This window comes from Lissotriton vulgaris, chromosome 12 (assembly GCF_964263255.1).
Source record: "Lissotriton vulgaris chromosome 12, aLisVul1.2, whole genome shotgun sequence".
NCBI classification, from domain to species: domain Eukaryota; kingdom Metazoa; phylum Chordata; class Amphibia; order Caudata; family Salamandridae; genus Lissotriton; species Lissotriton vulgaris.
This window is the reverse complement of record NC_141700.1, coordinates 446,236,805-446,247,605: the sequence shown is the minus strand read 5'-3', so window position 1 is coordinate 446,247,605 and position 10,801 is coordinate 446,236,805. Positions and strand designations below refer to the sequence as shown.

General features: G+C 36.4%; 5 non-coding genes across 5 annotated transcripts; all 5 read left to right on the top strand.

The window, feature by feature from the left end:
* Positions 1-4,254: 4,254 nt before the first annotated feature.
* TRNAT-CGU (transfer RNA threonine (anticodon CGU)) lies at positions 4,255-4,327 on the top strand. Its single transcript has one exon. It is a non-coding gene; the product is annotated as a tRNA-Thr (tRNA).
* An 865-nt stretch (positions 4,328-5,192) lies between these two features.
* On the top strand, positions 5,193-5,265 carry TRNAT-CGU (transfer RNA threonine (anticodon CGU)). The gene has a single exon. It is a non-coding gene; the product is annotated as a tRNA-Thr (tRNA).
* A 946-nt stretch (positions 5,266-6,211) lies between these two features.
* TRNAT-CGU (transfer RNA threonine (anticodon CGU)) lies at positions 6,212-6,284 on the top strand. The gene has a single exon. It is a non-coding gene; the product is annotated as a tRNA-Thr (tRNA).
* Positions 6,285-8,250: 1,966 nt separating this feature from the next.
* Positions 8,251-8,323, top strand: TRNAT-CGU (transfer RNA threonine (anticodon CGU)). The gene has a single exon. It is a non-coding gene; the product is annotated as a tRNA-Thr (tRNA).
* A 1,965-nt stretch (positions 8,324-10,288) lies between these two features.
* TRNAT-CGU (transfer RNA threonine (anticodon CGU)) lies at positions 10,289-10,361 on the top strand. Its single transcript has one exon. It is a non-coding gene; the product is annotated as a tRNA-Thr (tRNA).
* The last annotated feature ends 440 nt before the right edge of the window (positions 10,362-10,801 follow it).

The following is a 10,801-nucleotide window of genomic DNA, read 5'->3' as shown; positions in this document are numbered from 1 at the left end:
CGGAGTCCCGGATCTCCCATGTGCCCCGTCGTATGCGTTGAGGAATATTTGGCGCAGAGGGCGGCATCGTGGGGGGGACCCTGTTGAGGCACACTGATGCCACCCCACTGACGAGGTTTCAGTTCCAGCGGGTGCTAGCAATGGCAATTTCGGCCGCGGGCTTGAACCCGGGCGATTTTGGGACCCATTCCTTCCGGATAGGGGCTGCTACAGAGGCTACAGCCAGGGGTCTGAGTGTGGAAAAAGTGAAACAATTGGGGCGTTGGTCCTCGAATTGTTACAAAAGGTATGTGCGGTTGCACATGTTGTGAAGCTGTAATCATGTACTCACGCTTCTTGTTTTTGTTTGGTTTACAGTTTCGCAAGCTTACGAGGCGGGGCGGACTGTGCAGTCGACCCGACACCTGGGAACCAGCGGTCAAAGATCACCGGCTGCGGAAAAAGTGGTGTGGGTCGTGGGCCACTCATACGTGAGGCGTGCCGTGGACGTATTCAAAGCAGGTGACATGATTCACATGGCTGGGGAATACGGGTACAGGGTGACCTTCTACGGAAGGGGCGGGCTCTGTATTGACCAGTTTCAACCTTTTGTTGAGGGTTTGTTAGGGCGGACAAGGTCACCGCCATCTATAATCATAGTGCATCTTGGGGGCAATGATTTGGTGACCACTGGTAGACGACTACTTCTCGAGGCGATACTATCCACAGTGAGTTGGTTGGCGAGAAGGGTTCCAGGGTGCACAATTGCATGGTCCCATATGATTCCACGAAAAGTGTGGCGGGGGGCGAATTCTGTGTCTGCTATAAATCATTCGGTGAAGAAAGTAAATAACAAGTTGGCTAGACTGTTTCGTACAAGTGCATTGCACTCGATTCCTCATGGTTGTATCAGGGGGGACAGTATGTATCTGGAGGATGGGGTCCATTTGTCCCGGGTGGGGAATTCTTTACTCATAGGAGACCTCGTAGCCTGGCTAAAGAGTTTGCAGCATGACCTTTAGGTAGGATTTTTGTGGGGGGTCCGGATAGCCGGTCAACTATCCGGCCTGTGGCAGTAAGGTCATGATCGGTGAGCAGTAATTGGAAGATCCCTATGGGGGGGGCGTCACCCATTACGGATGGGAGCGCCCGGGGGGAGGTGGCCATTGGCCCCTCAACGGTGAGGCGGTCCCTTCTAAGGATGGGACGCCGAAAGGAAAGGGAAGGCGGTCAAGGCCCCTCCCTGGATAGGAGGGGCTACGGGCCCCTCCTGGGAATTTCCCGGGGCCAGGACATCTGCAACGGCAGATGTGGTAAGTTGTGTGGGGTGGTGAGGGGGGTCCACGCTACCTTCTAGACACCTCACACGAGTCCTCGGACGACCTTAAAATTGCGTCGAGTTAATGGGGGCCCCCGTCAAGACAAGGGAAATTGGTATGTGCACATGAGGTACAGTCCTCTGTGTGGCCGCCCCTCACAAGTGAGGGGGTAGTTCTGGTTTAGGGATCTGACACCGGTTACGACCTTGCCGTTGGCCCTTAACGTTAGGATGTACAATTTCAATTTAAAAATGTTTTGTTGGATGTTAGTATCGGCTAGGAGAACCTTTGTATTAGAAATATGTTAAGGTCAGCCAAAACATCGTTATATGGAAATGAAATTGTACATGATATGAAACTGTTATTTTAATGTTTTAATTTTGTTTCATATTTTAATAAATACGGCCGGGAGGGTAACTCCCTCCCGCCTTCCAAAAGTTCAGAAATGCTTCCGTATTCCCATTCTTGGGGATTGTGTTGAGAGGGGGTGGCGGGTATCTCAGCCATATGGAAAGGGGCGACCAATCGGTCCCCCCGAACGTATGGTGGAGTACCCCGATCCCCCTGGGAAGCCATCTTGGGCGGGAGGCGAGTCCCGGCTGGTATGCCCGAAGCGGCGTAGCCGGGGCGCGCTTTTTCCCGCCCTAGAGTGGGTTGTCCTAGACACCGAAGCCGCCAGACACGCCCCCGGAGGCGGGCGGAGGCGGGTTTACGCCCGCCCGAAGAGGGATAAAAGGAGCGACAAGCCAAAGTAGCATCCTCTTGTTCCTGTGCTCTGAAGCTGCACCTCCCCGCTGCCCGTGAGCTCGAGATGGAACGAAGAGCCAATTTTGACCCACCCACCAGCCCCTGGAGACAGCAAGTGGTTTGAAGTAAAGTCGTGATGTGGTAACTCAATTTTCTTACAGGTTACTTGGTTTAAAAAGTTGTGATTCATTATGTAATAAAGTGGTAACGCGATTTTCTTATAGGTTGCTTTTGATTAAAAGTTGTGATTCATTGTGCAATAAAGTGGATAATTTCTTACAGTATGTTTTATCGAATAAAGTATTGCACCAGTGTTGATCAGTGATGTTTCGACAGTTCATATATTGAGCATCTTCTGTCTTTAGTGATTAGTCCTTTAGTGTAATGTCGTATTTATTTTCGGTCGGGCGGTAAGGTCATGATCGGTGAGCAGTAATTGGAAGATCCCTATGGGGGGGCGTCACCCATTACGGATGGGAGCGCCCGGGGGGAGGTGGCCATTGGCCCCTCAACGGGGAGGCGGTCCCTTCTAAGGATGGGATGCCGAAAGGAAAGGGAAGGCGGTCAAGGCCCCTCCCTGGATAGGAGGGGCTACGGGCCCCTCCTGGGAATTTCCCGGGGCCAGGACATCTGCGACGGCAGATGTGGTAATTTGTGTGGGGTGGGGAGGGGGGTCCACGCTACCTTCTAGACACCGCACACGAGTCCTCGGATGACCTTAAAATGGCGTCGAGTTAATGGGGGCCCCCGTCAAGACAAGGGAAATTGGTATGTGCACATGAGGTACAGTCCTCTGTGTGGCCGCCCCTCACAAGTGAGGGGGTAGTTCTGGTTTAGGGATCTGACACCGGTTACGACCTTGCCGTTGGCCCTTAACGTTAGGATGTACAATTTCAATTTAAAAATGTTTTGTTGGATGTTAGTATCGGCTAGGAGAACCTTTGTATTAGAAATATGTTAAGGTCAGCCAAAACATCGTTATATGGAAATGAAATTGTACATGATATGAAACTGTTATTTTAATGTTTTAATTTTGTTTCATATTTTAATAAATACGGCCGGGAGGGTAACTCCCTCCCGCCTTCCAAAAGTTCAGAAATGTTTCCGTATTCCCATTCTTGGGGATTGTGTTGAGAGGGGGTGGCGGGTATCTCAGCCATATTATTTATGCATTTTTTACTATTAACATTGGTGCTGTGGCTTAGTGGTTAAAGCGCCTGTCTCGTAAACAAGAAATACTGAGTTCAAATCTCAGCAGCACCTAACTGTTTTCTCCATGCTTTCCGAATAATTTTCATAAAACATGTGTTGAATACAATTTAAGAATAAACATCTGGTTCTATGAACTTTAAAATAAGTTATCTTAAAAATTAAATAAAATGATTGGTATTGTGAAGATTTTTGTAGGAATGCATTAACTGAAATAGGGAAAAGAAAATGACAAAGAACAAGATAGAGGTGAATGATCACTCCATTGTTGAATTCAACTAATCCATTCTTCAGCAAGGTATAGTTTAAAATGATATGAATAGGGTAAACTTCAAATTAGAGAGGTGTTTTTGGATAAATGAAGAGTCTTCATTCATCTTAAGTGTTTGAGTAGAGAAGTGTGTGAACTTAGAAAAGAATATGAAAGTGAAAAAGCAATATTCTCTTGAACACCATAAAGAAAAGTGTTTCAAAATTAAGAATCTAGTGGGTGCTGTGGCTTAGCTCGTTAAAGCGCCTGTCTAGTAAACAGGAGATCCTGAGTTCAAATCTCAGCAGTGCCTTGCTTTTCTCATTGTTATATAACAAATCATTTTCATTAGGTCTTTTTCCGATACAATTAAAATATAAAAGTCTGATTCATCTTACTGTTGTACAGATCATCTTAAACCTTATAAAAACCCAAGTATTTTCAAGATTATAGAATGAATACTGTTATTGCAAAATGTAAAAAATACATATCTATGAGAAAGAAGTAGATGAAATTTCTACCTAGATTTGAGCAATATTAATACCTTCATGAAAAAAAATTGTAAAGAATTCAAGAAATGAAATTGGGTTTTATAAGAGTACCTGTTTATTAAAAAATATTAATACTTGCGTAGTGATTGAGTATCTTTTCGTGTTTAAGATTACAATACCTATAAAGAAGAATTTATAGAAGAAAAGACATTTTCATCATCAACAATAAATTATTTATGCATTTTTTACTATTAACATTGGTGCTGTGGCTTAGTGGTTAAAGTGCCTGTCTCGTAAACAGGAAATCCTGAGTTCAAATCTCAGCAGCACCTAACTGTTTTCTCCATGCTTTCCGAATAATTTTCATCAAACATGTGTTGAATACAATTTAAGAATAAACATCTGGTTCTATGAACTTTAAAATAAGTTATCTTAAAAATTAAATAAAATGATTGGTATTGTGAAGATTTTTGTAGGAATGCATTGACTGAAATAGGGAAAAGAAAATGACAAAGAACAAGATAGAGGTGAATGATCACTCCATTGTTGAATTCAACTAATCCATTCTTCAGCAAGGTATAGTTTAAAATGATATGAATAGGGTAAACTTCAAATTAGAGAGGTGTTTTTGGATAAATGAAGAGTCTTCATTCATCTTAAGTGTTTGAGTAGAGAAGTGTGTGAACTTAGAAAAGAATATGTGGCTTAGCTGGTTAAAGCGCCTTTCTAGTAAACAGGAGATCCTGAGTTCAACTCTCAGCAGTGCCTTGCTTTTCTCATTGTTATATAACAAATCATTTTCATTAGGTCTTATTCCGATACAATTAAAATATAAAAGTCTGATTGATCTTACTGTTGAAAAGATCATCTTAAACCTTATAAAAACCCAAGTATTTTCAAGATTATAGAATGAATACTGTTATTGCAAAACTACATATCTATGAGAAAGATGTAGACGAAATATCTACCTAGATTTGAGCAATATTAATACCTTCATGAAACAAAATTGTAAAGAATTCAAGAAATGAAATTGGGTTTTATAAGAGTACCTGTTTATTAAAACATATTAATCCTTGCGTAGTGATTGAGTATCTTTTCGTGTTTAAGATTACAATACATATAAAGAAGAATTTATAGCAGGGAACACATTTTCATCATCAACAATAAATTATTTATGCATTTTTTACTATTAACGTTGGTGCTGTGGCTTAGTGGTTAAAGCGCCTGTCTCGTAAACAGGAAGTCCTGAGTTCAAATTTCAGCAGCACCTAACTGTTTTCTCCATGCTTTCCGAATAATTTTCATCAAACATGTGTTGAATACAATTGAAGAATAAACATCTGGTTCTATGAACTTTAGAATAAGTTGTCTTAAACATTTAATAAAATGATTGGTATTGTGAAGATTTTTGTAGGAATGAATTGACTGAAATAAGGAAAAGAAAATGACAAAGAACAAGATAGAGGTGAATGATCACTCCATTGTTGAATTCAACTAATCCATTCTTCAGCAAGGTATATTTTAAAATGATATGAATAGGGTAAACTTCAAATTAGAGAGGTGTTTTTGAATAGGTGAAGAGTCTTCATTCATCTTAAGTGTTTGAGTGGAGAAGTTTGTGAACTTAGAAAAGAATATGAAAGTGAAAATGCAATATTCTCTTGAACAACATAAAGAAAAGTGTTTCAAAATTAAGATTCAAGTGGGTGCTGTGGCTTAGCTGTATAAAGCGCCTGTCTAGTAAACAGGAGATCCTGAGTTCAACTCTCAGCAGCGCCTTGCTTTTCTCATTGTTATATAACAAATCATTTTCATTAGGTCTTATTCCGATACAATTAAAATATAAAAGTCTGATTCATCTTACTGTTGAAAAGATCATCTTAAACCTTATAAAAACCCAAGTATTTTCAAGATTATAGAATGAATACTGTTATTGCAAAATGAAAAATCTACATATCTATGAGAAAGACGTAGATGAAATTTCTACCTAGATTTGAGCAATATTAATAACTTCATGAAACAAAATTATAAAGAATTCAAGAAATGAAATTGGGTTTTATAAGAGTACCTGTTTATTAAAACATATTAATCCTTGCGTAGTGATTGAGTATCTTTTCGTGTTTAAGATTACAATACATATAAAGAAGAATTTATAGCAGGAAACACATTTTCATCATCAACAATAAATTATTTATGCATTTTTTACTATTAACGTTGGTGCTGTGGCTTAGTTGTTAAAGCGCCTGTCTCGTAAACAGGAAATCCTGAGTTCAAATCTCAGCAGCACCTAACTGTTTTCTCCATGCTTTCCGAATAATTTTCATCAAACAAGTTTTGAATACAATTTAAGAATAAACATCTGGTTCTATGAACTTTAGAAAACGTTTTCTTAAAAATTAAATAAAATGCTTGGTATTGTGAAGGTTTTTGTAGGAATGCATTGACTGAAATAGGGAAAAGAAAATGACAATGAACAAGATAGAGGTGAATGATCACTCTATTGTTGAATTCAACTAAGCCATTCTTCAGCAAGGTATATTTTAAAATGATATGAATAGGGTAAACTTCAAATTAGAGAGGTGTTTTTGAATAAGTGAAGAGTCTTCATTCATCTTAAGTGTTTGAGTAGAGAAGTGTGTGAACTTAGAAAAGAATATGAAAGTGAAAATGCAATATTCTCTTGAACACCATAAAGAAAAGTGTTTCAAAATTATGAATCAAGTGGGTGCTGTGGCTTAGCTGGTTAAAGCGCCTGTCTATTAAACAGGAGATGCTTGGTTCAACTCTCAGCAGCGCCTTGCTTTTCTCATTGTTATATAACAAATCATTTTCATTAGGTCTTATTCCGATACAATTAAAATATAAAAGTCTGATTCATCTTACTGTTGAAAAGATCATCTTAAACCTTATAAAAACCCAAGTATTTTCAAGATTATAGAATGAATACTGTTATTGCAAAATGAAAAATCTACATATCTATGAGAAAGACGTAGATGACATTTCTACCTAGATTTGAGCAATATTAATAACTTCATGAAACAAAATTGTAAAGAATTCAAGAAATGAAATTGGGTTTTATAAGAGTACCTGTTTATTAAAACATATTAATCCTTGCGTAGTGATTGAGTATCGTTTCGTGTTTAAGATTACAATATATATAAAGAAGAATTTATAGCAGGAAACACATTTTCATCATCAACAATAAATTATTTATGCATTTTTTACTATTAACGTTGGTGCTGTTGCTTAGTTGTTAAAGCGCCTGTCTCGTAAACAGGAAATCCTGAGTTCAAATCTCAGCAGCACCTAACTGTTTTCTCCATGCTTTCCGAATAATTTTCATCAAACATGTGTTGAATACAATTGAAGAATAAACATCTGGTTCTATGAACTTTAGAATAAGTTATCTTAAACATTTAATAAAATGATTGGTATTGTGAAGATTTTTGTAGGAATGAATTGACTGAAATAGGGAAAAGAAAATGACAAAGAACAAGATAGAGGTGAATGATCACTCCATTGTTGAATTCAACTAATCCATTCTTCAGCAAGGTATATTTTAAAATGATATGAATAGGGTAAACTTCAAATTAGAGAGGTGTTTTTGAATAAGTGAAGAGTCTTCATTCATCTTAAGTGTTTGAGTGGAGAAGTTTGTGAACTTAGAAAAGAATATGAAAGTGAAATTGCAATATTCTCTTGAACAACATAAAGAAAAGTGTTTCAAAATTATGAATCAAGTGGGTGCTGTGGCTTAGCTGGTTAAAGCGCCTGTCTATTAAACAGGAGATGCTTGGTTCAACTCTCAGCAGCGCCTTGCTTTTCTCATTGTTATATAACAAATCATTTTCATTAGGTCTTATTCCGATACAATTAAAATATAAAAGTCTGATTCATCTTACTGTTGAAAAGATCATCTTAAACCTTATAAAAACCCAAGTATTTTCAAGATTATAGAATGAATACTGTTATTGCAAAATGAAAAAAACTACATATCTATGAGAAAGACGTAGATGAAATTTCTACCTAGATGTGAGCAATATTAATACCTTCATGAAAAAAAATTGTAAAGAATTCAAGAAATGAAATTGGGTTTCATAAGAGTACCTGTTTATTAAAACATATTAATCCTTGCGTAGTGATTGAGTATCTTTTCGTGTTTAAGATTACAATACATATAAAGAAGAATTTATAGCAGAAAACACATTTTCATCATCAACAATAAATTATTTATGCATTTTTAACTATTAATGTTGGTGCTGTGGCTTAGTGGTTAAAGCGCCTGTCTCGTAAATAGGAAATCCTGAGTTCAAATCTCAGCAGCACCTAACTGTTTTCTCCATGCTTTCCGAATAATCTTCATTAAACAAGTGTTGAATACAATTTAAGAATAAACATCTGGTTCTATGAACTTTAGAATAAGTTATCTTAAAATTAAATAAAATGCTTGGTATTGTGAAGATTTTTGTAGGAATGCATTGACTGAAATAGGGAAAAGAAAATGACAATGAACAAGATAGAGGCAAATGATCACTCTATTGTTGAATTCAACTTATCCATTCTTCAGCAAGGTATATTTTAAAATGATATGAATAGTGTAAACTTCAAATTAGAGAAGTGTTTTTGAATAAGTGAAGAGTCTTCATTCATCTTAAGTGTTTGAGTAGAGAAGTGTGTGAACTTAGAAAAGAATATGAAAGTGAAAAAGCAATATTCTCTTGAACACCATAAAGAAAAGTGTTTCAAAATTATGAATCAAGTGGGTGCTGTGGCTTAGCTGGTTAAAGCGCCTGTCTATTAAACAGGAGATGCTTGGTTCAACTCTCAGCAGCGCCTTGCTTTTCTCATTGTTATATAACAAATCATTTTCATTAGGTCTTATTCCGATACAATTAAAATATAAAAGTCTGATTCATCTTACTGTTGAAAAGATCATCTTAAACCTTATAAAAACCCAAGTATTTTCAAGATTATAGAATGAATACTGTTATTGCAAAATGAAAAATCTACATATCTATGAGAAAGACGTAGATGACATTTCTACCTAGATTTGAGCAATATTAATAACTTCATGAAACAAAATTGTAAAGAATTCAAGAAATGAAATTGGGTTTTATAAGAGTACCTGTTTATTAAAACATATTAATCCTTGCGTAGTGATTGAGTATCGTTTCGTGTTTAAGATTACAATATATATAAAGAAGAATTTATAGCAGGAAACACATTTTCATCATCAACAATAAATTATTTATGCATTTTTTACTATTAACGTTGGTGCTGTTGCTTAGTTGTTAAAGCGCCTGTCTCGTAAACAGGAAATCCTGAGTTCAAATCTCAGCAGCACCTAACTGTTTTCTCCATGCTTTCCGAATAATTTTCATCAAACATGTGTTGAATACAATTGAAGAATAAACATCTGGTTCTATGAACTTTAGAATAAGTTATCTTAAACATTTAATAAAATGATTGGTATTGTGAAGATTTTTGTAGGAATGAATTGACTGAAATAGGGAAAAGAAAATGACAAAGAACAAGATAGAGGTGAATGATCACTCCATTGTTGAATTCAACTAATCCATTCTTCAGCAAGGTATATTTTAAAATGATATGAATAGGGTAAACTTCAAATTAGAGAGGTGTTTTTGAATAAGTGAAGAGTCTTCATTCATCTTAAGTGTTTGAGTGGAGAAGTTTGTGAACTTAGAAAAGAATATGAAAGTGAAATTGCAATATTCTCTTGAACAACATAAAGAAAAGTGTTTCAAAATTATGAATCAAGTGGGTGCTGTGGCTTAGCTGGTTAAAGCGCCTGTCTATTAAACAGGAGATGCTTGGTTCAACTCTCAGCAGCGCCTTGCTTTTCTCATTGTTATATAACAAATCATTTTCATTAGGTCTTATTCCGATACAATTAAAATATAAAAGTCTGATTCATCTTACTGTTGAAAAGATCATCTTAAACCTTATAAAAACCCAAGTATTTTCAAGATTATAGAATGAATACTGTTATTGCAAAATGAAAAAAACTACATATCTATGAGAAAGACGTAGATGAAATTTCTACCTAGATGTGAGCAATATTAATACCTTCATGAAAAAAAATTGTAAAGAATTCAAGAAATGAAATTGGGTTTCATAAGAGTACCTGTTTATTAAAACATATTAATCCTTGCGTAGTGATTGAGTATCTTTTCGTGTTTAAGATTACAATACATATAAAGAAGAATTTATAGCAGAAAACACATTTTCATCATCAACAATAAATTATTTATGCATTTTTAACTATTAATGTTGGTGCTGTGGCTTAGTGGTTAAAGCGCCTGTCTCGTAAATAGGAAATCCTGAGTTCAAATCTCAGCAGCACCTAACTGTTTTCTCCATGCTTTCCGAATAATCTTCATTAAACAAGTGTTGAATACAATTTAAGAATAAACATCTGGTTCTATGAACTTTAGAATAAGTTATCTTAAAATTAAATAAAATGCTTGGTATTGTGAAGATTTTTGTAGGAATGCATTGACTGAAATAGGGAAAAGAAAATGACAATGAACAAGATAGAGGCAAATGATCACTCTATTGTTGAATTCAACTTATCCATTCTTCAGCAAGGTATATTTTAAAATGATATGAATAGTGTAAACTTCAAATTAGAGAAGTGTTTTTGAATAAGTGAAGAGTCTTCATTCATCTTAAGTGTTTGAGTAGAGAAGTGTGTGAACTTAGAAAAGAATATGAAAGTGAAAAAGCAATATTCTCTTGAACACCATAAAGAAAAGTGTTTCAAAATTAAGAATCTAGTGGGTGCT